The sequence below is a fragment of the Schistocerca nitens genome, chromosome 3, assembly GCF_023898315.1.
Source record: "Schistocerca nitens isolate TAMUIC-IGC-003100 chromosome 3, iqSchNite1.1, whole genome shotgun sequence".
NCBI lineage: Eukaryota > Metazoa > Arthropoda > Insecta > Orthoptera > Acrididae > Schistocerca > Schistocerca nitens.
The window spans coordinates 343,132,645-343,147,397 of record NC_064616.1 but is presented as its reverse complement, the minus strand read 5'-3'; the positions used below and the strand labels follow the sequence as shown (position 1 = coordinate 343,147,397).

Sequence of the window (14,753 nt, the reverse complement as noted above, 5' to 3'; positions counted from 1 at the left end):
ATTCAGACTATGCATTTTTGACAAAATCTGACACTGTCCACAAAAATGATCAAAATACTGCTTACCGACGTAAATTTTCTAAGTCAAGAACTGTCCACCACAGAAACTACGTTCATACGGAGTGCGAGTTGATCTGAGGCGGACGTCTCTTCGAATCACACGCAGTTCTTAATAGTTTAAACTGTGCACATAGCGTAGCGCACATACTGATAAGCTACCCCAAACCGCTCGACGATGAATGACTCTCTAGTGCACCGTTTTCTTTTTCACGTTTCATTTCTTTCTCTTATCGAGCAAGACGGTCTTATCGATAGCATGACAATGATGTTCTTTGATTATTTATGCCTCCCAGTTGGGAATTTATTTGGAGGGGATTGCTTTGGAACAGTTCAGATGTTCACCTTACATCCAAGCGAGCCCTCCAAAAATTCTGCCCAGAACTGCTGGTGTTATTATTACTTCCATATCGGTGTCTTCTCGCGCGTTCGCACCTCATCATCTCTCCGTTTTCCCTCCATTGATGGTCATCAGTGTTGTTTCTGCTGCGACGAACGCTATCGCCTGCACTTAGCGATTGACCATCTTTGTACGTTTGCCGTTCTCATACACTTGGGTTGTGTGCGTTCCTGCCCTCGGTTTGTGAGAACGCCGACACCGCATTCATGTGCGAATTGTTTTGTACTGCGCGCAACTCCATCTGTTGCCGGTGCGCCTCCCGCAGTAAACACCAGGCAGCTTCCATCTCGATCCCGAATTTGGTCTCTCTGCGCCCGCGTCCCAGCGGTCATTTATGGTCGAGAACGGCGGACGTAGCGATGTCGATCAAAATCTCTTATTCATAGTCTCTTATTCAAATTTACTGTGGCCTGTGAGCCGTGTAAGGATGCATCTTTTTGCTGCACGTCTCGATACGTGATAAAAGTTAAAGTCTCTGCCTTTCTTACAAAAGATGAGGTGAGAAATTAAAATTCACAAAAGAAACAATAAGTTTTTCTGCAGTAATATCGTAGAAAGAAAAAAAGGTAAAAATAAAAAAATAAAAAGGCAAAAATAAAAAAAATAAAATAAAAAGGTAAAACTGAAAAAAAATTAAATACGCCTATGTACTATGTGCATAACAAGTCCTATGCCTGGATAAAATTGGAAGGGATATTCTCATTCCAAAACGCCGGCAGACTACCCCTCATACGCAGCAACTATTACCTATCTACATCTACATCTACATGGATACTCTGCAACTCACATTTAAGTGCCTGGCAGAGGGTTCATCGAACCACCTTCACAATTCTCTATTATTACAATCTCGTATAGCGCGCGGAAAGAACGAACACTTTTTCCGTACGAGCTCTGATTTCCCTGATCACGTGATACTGAATGTTTTCTAGACGCAGTAATATTGCCGAGATTCTCGTGCAAGGCTTTGGATGGCGTCGTTAACACTCTGCGATATATTGTTAAAGCAAAACAGTTGACATCATCGCCTGACGATGACGAGTAGGTTCTTCGTCAGAACATCACAGAATTTTTGTGACATCATCCGATTCAACGGCCGAGAGACCCGGCACCAGTAATTACCGTTATACACCGATACATTAGCACGGTGTTTGTGACTAAACAGCCTATTTCAAGTTTCAAGGTAACAGGCTACAGCTCCGAAACAAATGATGAGCATTGTACGGACTAAAGGAGGAAGACCATGGGGACCAGATGAATTTTTAGCTCTGTGATGAGGGAGGCTGGAAGCGCGGAGCAAGGTAAACTGCGGCCGTGGCTCGTTTTCTCAGCCTGAGGGTCTGTGGCGGCTGCTGGCTGCGGCCTTAACGAGCGCCACGATGGCTTTTGAAGCAGTCGCCCAGGGCCGCGCCCTCCTTATTACCCATCCGCTTTTAGGCTGTCCCGTGCTTAAACAGCAATACACTATCATCGTGTCTCTCATCATACTACACAACAGTCGGACAGTTGAGAGCGTATTTCCTAAACGAGATTTCTGAAGGGCTGCCGAACCAGGTAAGGAATATTCACAACACATTTGGTTTACGATAACCTACCCGGACAGTCCAGTTAAAGCGTCTCTTCCAGGATTCCGGGAGCCGCGCCAGCCCGGGATCGAATCCGTCCGGCGGGTCGGTCTGCCGGCTAACGTGGATGTGGTATTTAGATGATTTCTCACATTCAACTAGGTAAATACCGGGCTGATTCCGGGGTCCTGCCTCAGAGCCACGATGCGCCAGCATTTTGTAAACGATCTCAGAGTTGAAGATGTTCTCTACTCTAGACGCAGACAAACGGGTTACATGAACTCCGTCCTGAGGGGACTGGTGGCTCCAGGAAAGCCATCCGACCACCAACTGCCGCTAACACAATTTCAACCCAAATAACACGGAGGACAACGGGACAAGGCAAGTATGGCGAAGAAAAGAAAAATTGGCCTACTATATTACAAAAGTTCGGAAAATGATTGTTTATATTTGAAGAAAGATAGACAATCTTATATTTAGGTGATCCATTGGTTGCATGTATTTGGTGAAGGACATCGTGTTTTACACCACGAGTTGCTCATCAAAATTATTTATTTGCCAGACCGATTGGGGCTTATAGCCCATCATCGGTGGCGTCTGATACAGAGGATAAACAAATAAATGTACGCCAATCGACATCGATAGCACAGAGTATTTTATATACATTAAAGTCTGATGGTTAAAAATGACATCTATCGGAAAAACATAGGTATGGTTATGAACAGGGCTCTAATCAGATTTTGAATATTCACGGATATCTATGTTTTCTAGATCAACATCATTTTACACCATTGTGAAGATTTTATACTTGACAGACACGTCTTTTGTTGTAGACATGCACAGTATGCAAGTAATCTTACGTTTCTACTTTAGTGTATACAAATTGTTATGTGTTATTGACATCGATATGCGTACATTTATTTATCCTCTGAGTCAGGTGACACTGATGATAGGCTGGCTGTACCCGATTACCAGTTTGGCAAAAAAATGCTATTGAAGTGCAGCTGATGGTGTACAAGACGTCCTATATCAAAAATAAACAAAATAGAAAACGTCCTTACACAAAAATCGAACGAAGTAAATAGGGAATGTGGCTACCCACAATTGCCAAATACTACTGCAGAAACGTGACATAGAAATTGTAAACGGACTCAAGAGGCCTACTGGCAGCCAGTATAATTCCTGAGGAAGAGCTGTTCCAAGAGTTAGAAGAATCCTTGATACCAGCTAAGAAGTTGCAATTTCCCTCTCTGGTGCATCTATAAGATTCAGATTTGAAGGCCTAGCTGATCACTCCGTATGAGGAACTCATCCATCGTAATATCCCGTTCCTGACGAGCACCATCGTCCATGAAGCGGGTTGAAAACTTCACCTCTGGTTACTATACTTTGACTTTAACAGTAATCCCCGACCAGTAGGGTCTGAAGCTCTGTATGCCCCTCCAACACAGTGTTTCCACACGCCACGGACCCAACACCAACAAACTGGTTTCTTTCTATAAATTTCCCTCCAGATGATTGTGTGACGATAATTATTCTGCAAATTAAATCAAAATTAATCTGTGAAGGATTCACTCTTGCTCCAGTCTTGACGCACCATATTCCCAGGAGTCAGAGCCCTCCCTGCAGTAGCGTTGGATCTGGGATACAAACCAGCTGCCCTGACCTTTACCAGGAATTGCAGCTCCTGGGGTAACAGTAAGCACTGTTGACAATTCCGTAGTATACATCGCATACATCGCAACACCTTTGTCGCACAGCTAATGCCGAATATTGTAGCTTTTGTGGAGACTCTAGGTCGACGTTGTAAAGGCCTACTAGTAACATTTAGGGTGCTTCAGAATGAACACTTCGTGGTACATTAAACGCTGCCGACTTTGGAGTCTTCGTTTCATCCACTTCAATGTGCCGGAGGATCCTACCACACAAAACTGGATCCAAATGAGGTACATATGAGACTGTGTTGGGATGTTTTCTTCATAACTATAGCGGAATCACAGCTAAAAAATTAAGGGGCTAGTGCGCTGGTACTCGTTATCTCTGAATCACATGCATACTTGATCCAGGAATTACCTCTTTGGAGTGCGGTAATAATATTTATTTTGTACGTGTGACAATACATTGTAAATGGTTAGACATCACATTTACAAATGCTCATACACTCATAGAAGATAAAAATGACGACATAAAGGAATAATTGTGGAACCAATAAGAGCACATTTATATGTCACTAACAAGGGAAGTACCTCAGCTCGAAGGAGCAAAACCGAATAAAACGATTTTAAAATAAGGAGATATGTTTCTTCTGCTACAGATTAAAGCCAATCAGCTGTAAGACTCTGCATTTGTATAGAATCGATGTTTGAAGGTTAACTAATAAAAAGACTATAGTAGAGCAAGTCACTGAAGAAACAATAGCATGTAACTGACAGTTATCATAAGAAGATTCAAAAGAGTGAAAAATTAGGTTTTAATGTCAAAAAGCTAAGAACTGCTTGAAATAAAATATGTTAACACATATAGCATTTACGGATTCTTTATTTTCCTAAATAGAAGTTGCTATGTTGTCGTACGCTCCTTCCTTACTCTTTATCCAAGTGCAAATGTGGACTTTCAATGAACTGATTAAAGCACAGTAGAATGGAACATTATACACACTTGATAAGGAAAATATCTGCACATACTACATCATTTTCGGTGTATCGCACTACAATGGACCAGTATCAAACGACAAGTGATCTCATTATGAAATGACAAACAGGAATATCAACATCGTAACCAGATCTTTGCCACGCAGATGTTAACATGGCTCTGTACCTCCGTCCAGAAAATTGGTCGCAGGCAACAGAGCGAAGACGGATTACGAAATACCTATGTTACGTAGTCTGCAACGTGTCAATTTGCAACTCAAACATTTTACAGAGTTCCTACTGACTAAAAAAACTTACAGGGGCTGACTGCATTCGGTTATCTTTCGGGGCAATACGTTTAATGTAATATCTTGTTGGGAAACACTCTATAATCATACTATAGCCTGTGTGTCGTAAAAAAGCTTATGATGTACTCTTTAACTAACTGTCCAACTGTCTCCCGTTTGCACGTTTCTGCTGGTTTTTTTTAAACTTGCAGACCAAACATCTCCCGTGTTTCCAGCAAACAAATATAGGACGTAAAGCGAAGGAATCCCTGGTTTCAAAATTAAATATCTCGGAAATTAAGATCGATAGAAGTGTGCATCAAAAGGTATGCTTATTGTGAATGTCTTAAGAACTTTTTGCATAAGTTGTACAGAAGTGTTGAAATAGCTCGAAATTTTGGAGTTTGCCTGGGGCCAACATTGCCCGCTAAATCATCAGCCACACTGCCTGTACGTTGAAATGTGGTGAAGGGCTTGCGAACGGTTTTCGCATCGAGCTCTTTTGGAACATTAAATCGTGTTTGAAAACTCCACCTTGTTGCCTTCGGACTGTGTTCTACGCTGTGGTATTCCAGTACCAAGAAAACAAGTTGTTCAATGGAATACTCCATTTCAATCTTCCTTCGGTGCGCTAACCTACTCTCACGTTTCAACGATGGAACTGTTGGCTCTGAGCTGTGGCGCACTATTGATAGGTAATGTATACTGCGATTTCAGCGTCATCTGTTAGCAGCAGTTATAACTACTTCGAAACCTTTGTATAACGTTTGTATAAAATTCTTACAGCTTTCAAATGGCTTCAAATGGCTCTGAGCACTATGGGACTTAACTTCTGAGGTCACCAGTCCCCTAGAACTTAGAACTACTTAAACCCAGCTAACCTAAGGACATCACACACATCCATGCCCGAGGCAGGATTCGAACCTGCGACCGTAGCGGTCGCGCGGTTCCAGACTGTAGCGCCTACAACCGCTCGGCCACCCGGCCGGCTACAGCTTTCATAATAAACAAACCATTTGTTGCACTCGTCTAGTTTTTGAAATATTTAATTTTAAAATCAGGGACTCCTTCGCCGGACACCCTGTATAAAGCTTGTTCGCTAATCTACCATCCATTGGACACATTTACACAGCCACAATTATTACGTTACTGTGTTGTGTGTGTGTGTGTGTGTGTGTGAGCAGACTGTACCACACCAGCTATTAAATTTTTGCCCCTTTGTATGACAGTTTTCAAGAATGTAATAGGCCCTTAAAAAGATGTCTCTGGTCACAATTCCACACACATTCTTTACTTACGTTTACGTCTTTAATGAATGTGTATATTTGCGACAAATGTATCTGTTGCCTGCGTAACAACATGAACACCATGTCTGTTCCATGGAATTTTTAGAGATCTGTCGTATGCCTGTGACTTGTTCCCACGATATTTGGCGCACAGTCTGCCTGTCATCTTCAGGTGTATACTGACGATATTACACTGAGCTCCCCTATTTGAAACACTGATGGCACATGCGTGGTGTACCCAGTTGTGACTGTGCATAGGTTGCTCGAGCGAATGCACTTCTGCTGAAAGCAGTGTTCTGCTCGGAGCGCCCTCTGTGGTGACAGCTCTCCTGATCTATGTCAGATCTATCCTCTTCACCCGGTATAATTACAGAAAGAGGTGTGCTACACGGTGTACGAATTTTTATATGACAGGACACCATACAGCATCTAAATGTAAATACCGTCCCGACTGAAAAGGCAGCCAGACAGTCGCATTTTCACTGATTCATTGATATTGGAGCTCCAAAAATTTAAAGTATGGGCCACAATTTTCATTTCATTGTATTTAATCGAGTGACCAGTAGAACTGCCGTGTTCGGTGATATTGTACTTGTTGGTTTAGAGGAGAGAGTGTCCTTGGCGTTTACCCTATATGATATTTCTGCAGTCTCACTGAGTAATATAAATATCAGCCTCCGGTAGCTCGAAGACGTCTTTAATTGAGTCCAAATGTGCCGCGACTTTTGATGGAGGACGAAAGAACACTTTAACCTTATGCTTCTTAAGACTCTGCCTAATTTCATGTACAAGAAAGGTTAAGCATCCAGAAGGGATGAATCTTTACAACTGGCTCGACAGACTTCCATGCAGGAACGGAGGGTCAACAGGTCAGCTTACAAGCCCAGGCGAAGTGAATCTCCCAGGAACTTCTAACTGCCGGATGCATAGTTCGTTAGCAATGCGGAATTATTTCATGTCGCACATAACGGAGAAAATAGTGCGGAGCGCATTATCACTGTGCGATAGGATACAAGTCGCGCTCCACAGTCTACCCAGTACTGTGTTTCTGAGAGAGTTCCTGGAGAGTTCCTCTAGAGTTTCTTTCAGCGTGTGTTCCAGAAATCGAGACGCAGTCGCCGCTACAGGTCCAGTCATCGCAGCTCACATGAGCGAAGAGGATCCGCCGCTCTTCGAGAGTTCAGCATCAGCTGGACTTAGCCTCAGAGCAGGACTGCAACAGGCTAGGAATACTGCACAACGATATCTTGAAATTGAGTATTTGTGTGCCACTGGATAAATGTGTGTTTCCGAAATAGAACTGCTCAGCGTTATTAAACATCCTGCGTTGCGACGAAGTGTACCTACTACAAAGAAGGTACATGGTGTTATTTCTTCTTCTTCTTCTTCTTCTTATTCAGCCTATTTCAGTCCATTGCCGGATATACGCCTCTCCATGTTGTCATTTCCTTCGATTCTGAACCACCAGGTACCATCGTGTTCCAGCCACCAGCTTCACATCACCAAGCCATCTCCCTTGGGGTTCTAGAGGTGTACCTACTGTGATCTCGTCGAGCCTACGTGTCCGATCCAATGACACTGCAGACTTGCAATCCGCTTAAATACATCTGCTATCTTTGTTCTCTTTCTAATTTCCTCCGAGCGAATCATAGCTCTATGGCCGACTCCTAGCACACGTCGTTCCATGGCTCGTTGTGTGCGCTTTAGTCTACAAGCACTTGCCTTAGTCAGAGTCATAGTTTCCAGGTCGCAGGTTGTAAATGGTAGAAAGCGCATATATATTTTATAGACTTTAGCTTTCAAGTTATCTGAGACATCCTTGATGGGCTGGATAAATCTTTGTTTCTGGAACGCTGCCCTGCTCTGTCCTATTCTGTGAGTAATTTCTGCATTTTGATTGTTTTTCCCTAGTTTAATTTTGTAGTCAGGGTAAATCTATTTATCAACAGCTTCTACAGACGGTTTTCCGAGTGAAAGTGGTTGGTTGTCTGGGCTTAGTATTTATGTATTATTGATGTTTATTTCAAAACCAATCTCTGCGGACGCTGGTTTTAGTTATTGGCTTATAAAATCGAGTCAGATTTACAGAGAACTTGGCAGTGTGAGACCACTTATCAGTAGAACGTTGCACCTCCACTGGCCTTGATGCATGCGCTGATTCGATTGGAAAGTGCATCATAAAGCCGTTGTATTCTATCCTGATGCAAGTTGGCTCATAACTTTTGTAACTACTCCTTAATATACAAGATTCTGCCACTGGGAATGAGTTGGAGACAGATCTGGAATTCTTGCTGGACATGCGGCTACCTCAATCCGACACAGATAGTTCATAGAAACACGCACCATGTGTGGACGAGCATTGTCCTGTTGAAAAATGATTGTCACGAGAAAGATAGCACATGAGGACGAAGGATGTTCGTGACGTACTGTTGTGCCTCAGCGTTCCCCCAATCACTACTAGAAGTGACCTGAACCTATACCCAATGGCTCTGCACGCCACGATATCAAGGGAAACACTGGTGTGTCTCTCCAAAACATTGGAAGAATGGGACATCTCCCCAATTGGCTGTGGGAGTGTCCACTTATTGCCAAGTTTGTTTCGAGTACGCTGGAGACGTTTCGCTGGAAAGCCCTCACACATCGTCCATACAGTCCCAATCTCTCCCCAGGCGATTTCTATATTTCTGGAGTACCGATTTGCTTCGGAGGAAGAGGTGCACGACTGGGTACAGTCTTATTTCCGTAGACAACCACAAACACTTTTTCCATGAAGGTATTAACCATTTGTCGCACAGTGGGATAAATGAACTGACAGTTACAGCAATTATTTCTGAAATAATAAACAGTTTACTTACTTTTTTTCTTTCTGTTTAGTTTTCATTTGGGTGCTTGATCTATATGAGTGGGCTTTCGAAATACTGAATGTCCAAATGCGTCATCGCTCCTACGAGTCCCAGTCCAACACAAGATTTTGATCTTCCAGGAAGTTTAGTGTCACACAAATACACTGACCATTCACAGTAATGTTACCACCCGTCAAAAGCCTGAAAATAGTCCACAAGAATAGATGCAGGACGAGGGGGGACAAAATCCCGGGGGTCCAAGCTTCATGAGGGCTTGGATCCCCCAGGGTGCTCAGTTGAAAAATGTCAAACCGCTAGTGTAAAATAAATAAATTTTGTATCATACTAGGTTTCAGGTAACGGCCTTGCCGCAGTGGCTACACCGCTTCCCGTGACATCACCGAAGTTAAGCGTTGTCGGGCGTGGTCGGCACTTGGATGGGTGATCATCCAGGCCGCCATGCGCTGTTGCCATTTTTCGGGGTGCACTCAGCCTCGTGATGCCAATTGAGGAGCTACTCGACCGAATAGTAGCGGCTTCGGTTAAGAATACCATCATAACGGTCGGGAGAGTGGTGTGCTGACCCCACGCCCCTCCTATCCGCATCCTCCTCTGAAGATGACACGGCGGTCGGATTGAACCGGTAGGCCACTCGTGGCCTGACGACGGAGTGCTTTTTTTTATCATACTAGTTTTCAGAACATGTCCAAAGACAGCAATATTCATCAGTCATCGGTTCATAATAGAGGTCATTGTTGGCAAGTAAGCAATATTATAGTTACACCTACACCAACATAAGGATGCATATGGCAGTTCACTTTTAAATTGGCTGTTCTACAAACGAGTAAAAGAATGCGTGCACCGAGAGCCATGTGTCCAAGGAGTAGAAAAGTAACTAGAATCACTCAACAGAGGAAAGTCCACTGGACCTGACGGGATACCAATTCGATTCTACACAGAGTACGCGAAAGAACTTGCCCCCCTTCTAACAGCCGTGTACCGCAAGTCTCTAGAGGAACGGAGGGTTCCAAATGATTGGAAAAGAGCACAGGTAGTCCCAGTCTTCAAGAAGGGTCGTCGAGCAGATGCGCAAAACTATAGACCTATATCTCTGACGTCGATCTGTTGTAGAATTTTAGAACATGTTTTTTGCTCGAGTATCATGTCGTTTTTGGAAACCCAGAATCTACTATGTAGGAATCAACATGGATTCCGGAAACAGCGATCGTGTGAGACCCAACTCGCTTTATTTGTTCATGAGACCCAGAAAATATTAGATACAGGCTCCCAGGTAGATGCTATTTTTCTTGACTTCCGGAAGGCGTTCGATACAGTTCCGCACTGTCACCTGATAAACAAAGTAAGAGCCTACGGAATATCAGACCAGCTGTGTGCCGTGTCATTCTCCCCTGAGGATGCGGACAGGAGGGGCGTGTGGTCAGCACACCACTCTCCCGGTCGTTATGATGGTTTTTTGTGACCGGAGCCGCTACTATTCGGTCGAGTAGCTCCTCAATTGGCATCACGAGGCTGAGTGCTCCCCGAAAAATGGCAACAGCGCATGGCGTCCCAGACGGTCACCCATCCCAGTGCCGGCCACGCCCAACAGCGCTTAATTTCGGTGATCTGACGGGAACCGATGTATCCACTGCGGCCAGGCTTCTTTAAAATAATAAAATTGGATTGCTGTGTTAGGAGATGGGGGCCCAATCGCACACCCAGTCCGGGACCCAATGCTGGCTCTCAGCGGCCCTGGGTAGATGCGTACTTTTTGTTGAACTATTGCGCCTTCCAGAATGACACGATCATCCAGAGAATTTCCCGAAAATATTCACTCGTCCGATTGTTGCACCGTGTTCGCTTTCAGACGTTTCACGCCATACACGCCATTGGCCACGTGTTCGACGGAGCATAAAACGTGATTCGTCCGAAAAGGCCACCAGTCACCACTCAGCGGAAGTGCATTTGCGATATTGGCAAGCAAATTCCAGCTATCGTCGCCGATGAACAGCAGTTAGCACGAGTTCATGAATCAGGTGCGTGCTGCGGAGGCCCATACGCAGCAACGTTCGCTGAACAGTGGTTCATCTGGGCGGTCAGCAGCACGTCTGTTCGTCCGTACACATCTCCGCAGCCGTCTTACACCCCTATCATCTATGCCTCGTGGTGCACCGCAGTTGCCTCGTCGCCGGTTTTAATCACCTTTTTGCCCAGCGCCGTATATTTTAATCATGGCGGCATACAGACAATTTACGAGCTTAGTTATGTCGTAAATGCTTACACCCTTGGCCCGAAAGCCAGTGATCATACCGTTTTGAGCATCAGATAAATCGCTCTGTTTCTGCATTTCGACGATGACTGCACTGTTTTCCGTATTCCCTCGACACGTTTTGTATACCCGGCACTGCTAGCGTTGCCGCCTGCATTCTACGAGAGGTAATTGCACACTGACGTCGAACATAGGTGGTGGTCACATTAATGTGACTGGACCGTGTAGTTCCCAAGTGGACATCCATCCGCCAAACGTGAATATAAGCAGACACATAGTCTCATTCAACAGGTAGTACTTCAAGACAATCGTCGGACGGTATCAGGATCGTGTTAGCGAGTGTCTCAGGACTCATCTACAATTGTCACCAAGAAAAGCGATTTTGGACATTAAGCCGAAGCCGAATGATATTAGCAATCGTTCGCTGGAATTAGGGCTATACTAGTGTTAAACGGCGATCAACGCGAGTGAACAGTGAATAATATCGACAAGTATAGTCTTCATACTCCAGTTAACTACTGTAAAACTTGAATCAATAAATTGTTGTAAATTGTTGCTAACCTGTGTTGCCACCTATTTTAGGCATAGTTGTTGGCTAACCTTACTCGACCCTATGACGAATCTGTTTAGTTACTGTGTGCTAGCAAGCGATATTATAACAGCTACTGCTTTGGTGGTAGGGGGTTCTGTTTCTTTACACGCCTGACGCCAAGTGCGTTTGGCCAATACAAAATAAAACTATTAGTAAATTTCTGGAAAAGCAAGATTTCCTGTTAATGAGGTTTAAAGGCAATACCTGGTGACAAGTAAGAAAAACTTAATTAAAGTACCCTTTGATGTAGCTGGGTTAACCTACAACATAGTTGATCAATCCAACTAAATAGGAAAATCTCTTCAGTAAGGTCAACAGAAAATATATTGAAATAGATGCACATTGGAAATTGCTAAGAGAAAACTTTCCAGTTGTACAAAAATTATAAAAAAAGAGCAGTCAGAATCAAGTTCATAACTGATGAACTGCGGGAGTTGTGCAAAAACCATAACTTTGTCACAGTATTAAAGAAGAGAAGATTAAACTAGTCTGGTACGGATATCGGAGGAAAAACTACCTAATGCAGCAGAATACAGAAAAAATTGATGGAACACGAGGAAGGTCGGAAGAGAGTGGCAGAACAACATACGAGGTGGCATAGAAAGGATGAAAATAAACGCCGAACGAATGACCAACGCATTAAACAGAAAAAAATGAATGAAGCTTGCGAAGCAGGCTTATGGTCGATAAGGTCTTTTACATATAAAAGAAAGAAAATATTTGATGATCTTTATATTATCGATGTGGTCCCATATCTGTGAGTAATTACGCTTTGAGCAACTACGATATCATGTGCAGATGTACTATAATGTGAACTGTATACAAGCAGTAAAATGAAATGAATGGATGCGTGGGAATGGAGTAAATCAAGCTGCAATGACCTGAAATGATAGCAGTGCAAAGTGTTCAGATATGCTGAACCTGAAATTTTATGAAGATGATGTGTCAATTAAAAATTGGGGCCACAGCCGAACTCGATCACGGGACGTGAACCCAGAAATCAGTTTCCAACTCCCAGTGTGGCGAAAATATTCATTTGTCACGATATATTTATTACGAAGAAAATTTAATGTTCTGTTGTGGAAGAGATTCCGTACCTTATTGGAGAAAATAAGAGATCATACACAAATTGTGATCATTAATTCTTAACAGCCTAGTAGTAATCTGATCTTCAGATCGAGCGTTGTTATTTTTTAGCTTGTTTATTACTTGATGTATTCTGTTCAGTAATGCAGAGATATTATCTGTATCTGTTCAGTGCGACTGCGGAACATTGCAATGAGTAGTTGTGAAAGCTATGTTCTCCACGTTTTATGTACACGGATGTGGCAAAAGTCGTGAGATACCTCCTAATATCGTGTCTGACCTCCTTTTGCCCAGCGTAGTACAACAACTCGACGTGGCATGGACACAAAAAGTCGTCAGAAGTCCCCTGCAGAAATACTGAGCCATGTTGGCGCTATAGCCGCCCACAATTAAAGAGTTTGTGTACGAACTGGCCTTCTGATGTCGTGCTTTCTGGGTGACCAAATCATTCGTTCGAACTGTCCAGAATGTTCTTCAAAACGATGGCGAACAATTACGGCCCAGTGATACGGCGCACTGTCATCCACAAAAATTCCATCGTTGCTTCCGAACATGAAGTCCATGGATGGCTGCAAATGGGCCGAACATAACCGTTTCCAGTCAATGAGCGGTTCACTTGGACCAGGGGACCGACTCCACTCCATGTAAACACTGCCCACGCCTTCATGGAGCCTCCACCAGCTTCAACAGTGCGTAGCTGACAACATGGGTCCATGGCTTCGTTGGGTCCGTGCCGAAGTCAGACCTTACCATCAGCCCTGATCAACTGAAATCGGGACGCATCTGACCAGGTCAGGAGTTTCCAGGCGTCTAAGGTTCAACGAATATGGTCATGAGCCCAGGTGAGACGCTGCAGGCGATGTCATGCTATCAGCAAAGGCACTCGCGTCGGTCGTCTGCTGCCATAGCCCAATAACGCCAAATTTCGCCGCACTGTCCTAACGGATAAGTTCATTGTACGTCCCACATTGATTTCTGCGGTTCTCCCACGCAGTGTTGCTTGTCTGTTAGCACTGACAACTATGCAAACGCTGTTGCTCTCGGTGGCTAAGTTCAGGATATCGGCCACTTCATTGTCCGTGGTGAGAGGTAATACGTGACATTTAGTGTTCTCGGCACACTCTTGACACTGTGGATCACGGAATATTGAAATCCCTAACGATTTCTGAAACGGAATGTCCCATGCGTCTAGCTCCAACTACCATTCTGCATTCAGAGTCCGTTAATTCCCGTCGTGCGACTACAATCACATCGGAAACCTTTTCACTCGAATCGCCTGAGTACAAATGGAAATGAGCGTTTGGCGTCATTGGGCGGGAGGCCCCTTACGGGGCAGGTCCGGCAGCCTTGGTGCAGGTCTTATTACATTCGACGCCACATTCGGCGACCTGCGCGCCAGATGGGAATGAAATTATGATGAAGACAACACTACATCCAGTCCCTGAGCGGAGAAAATCCCCGACCCAGCCGGGAATCGAACCCGGGCCCCATAGGATGGTAGTCCGTCACGTTGACCTTTTTTTTTTTTTTAAATGCGTTGTTGATTGTTGGGTTTGGTCGTTGCGGAAATCACATGACATCCGTTAAAGTTCGTTTGTTTATCCTTCCACTCAGTTTTTTTATTACAGAGGCCAACCAGCTCCTGACCGAACACGCTGAGCTACTGTGCCGGCACCATTCAGCTATCGGGGCGGACGCCTGAGTACAAACGACAGCTCGCCAATACAATACCCTATTATACC

The 14,753-nt window shown here is 44.2% G+C and overlaps 1 protein-coding gene across 1 annotated transcript in view; it reads right to left on the bottom strand.

Moving 5' to 3' along the window:
- Positions 1 to 14,753, bottom strand: part of LOC126249593 (uncharacterized) — a 156,573-nt gene that overhangs the window by 24,733 nt on the left and 117,087 nt on the right. The gene's annotated exons all lie outside the window — the stretch shown is intronic.